This window comes from Frankliniella occidentalis, unplaced genomic scaffold (assembly GCF_000697945.3).
Source record: "Frankliniella occidentalis isolate FOCC.00 unplaced genomic scaffold, Focc_3.1 Scaffold17, whole genome shotgun sequence".
Classification (NCBI taxonomy): domain Eukaryota; kingdom Metazoa; phylum Arthropoda; class Insecta; order Thysanoptera; family Thripidae; genus Frankliniella; species Frankliniella occidentalis.
Genome location: NW_026267147.1, coordinates 1,138,359 through 1,139,341, shown reverse-complemented (window position 1 = coordinate 1,139,341; position 983 = coordinate 1,138,359). Strand labels below are relative to the sequence as shown.

At 55.7% G+C, this 983-nt stretch overlaps 1 protein-coding gene across 1 annotated transcript in view; it reads right to left on the bottom strand.

Moving 5' to 3' along the window:
* LOC113204849 (uncharacterized) overlaps window positions 1-935 on the bottom strand; it is a 154,509-nt gene extending 153,574 nt beyond the window's left edge. Inside the window, exon 1 of the mRNA XM_052264232.1 lies at window positions 701-935. The gene's annotated coding sequence lies outside the window, so the exon portion shown is untranslated. The remainder of the gene's footprint in view (window positions 1-700) is intronic.
* Between the last annotated feature and the right edge of the window lie 48 nt (window positions 936-983).

Sequence of the window (983 nt, the reverse complement as noted above, 5' to 3'; positions counted from 1 at the left end):
GAAGAGCGTCCTCACAAGGCTCAGCCAATTAAGCACACTCCACTACCGGGCAGCGCCAGGGCGGACGGGGCGGACGCCGGCCGGCACTTAACCTCTTTCGCCGCTCGCACCACGGGAAGGGATGAACAAATCACGACAAGTTTGGTTCGGTTGTGTTTGACGGCAGTCGCTTTCTTCGGAAAGGATGATGGAACGGGGTGCCAACTTCTTACACGAGGCTTTCGGGGGTCGTTCGGTGACGTATTGTTATGAGGAGTGAGATACCTCCCCTCCAGCCAGCAGGGACAACACGAAGCAGCTGTTGTCACGTTGTCACACACCCTCCACCTCCGCGTGAAGAAACGTAAGTAATTTCACTGTTTTCTTGTGTGTGTTCTTTTTTTCGGACAAGACTGCTTTTTTATTGTTTTGGTATATGATTTCTTAACACTCGAACGCTTGATGTTCTGTAGTGTTCTTCCCAATCTTTTTACACCAATGAAGTGCCTCTTGTGTCGACCCATAACCCCACATTTCAAAGTTGTAAAAAGTCAGCTTGGGTTGCCTAGGTTAGAGAGGCCACCTAGACGTGGGGACCGCGCCCTGCGTGAAGTTTTTAACCCTCGCAACAAAGCATGACACCAACCTGTGATGAGTCCTCGACGCATCACAATGCGCCACGGTTGTTTGAGACCGTGATGATCAGCTGACTGGCACTTACCTCCGACACGAGCAGGTGCGGTGCGAGAAGCTGTATCCAAAGTGTGACCTGCTGCGGCGGGGCCCAGGCAGGGCCTAGGGCGGGGTCGGCACACTGACACACGGTACGGCACGAGCGGCTGGAGAACAACAACACAGAGACACGGCAGCGGCGCGGCGAGTAGCGGAATCGGCTCGGACTGGCTTCCGCGTCGTGTGGAAGGATAGCGGTCCCGACCGCCGGACGTACGAGAGTCGCTCACACACTCACTCGGACTCGCGCAGCGCACGCGAGGAGCAGGGCA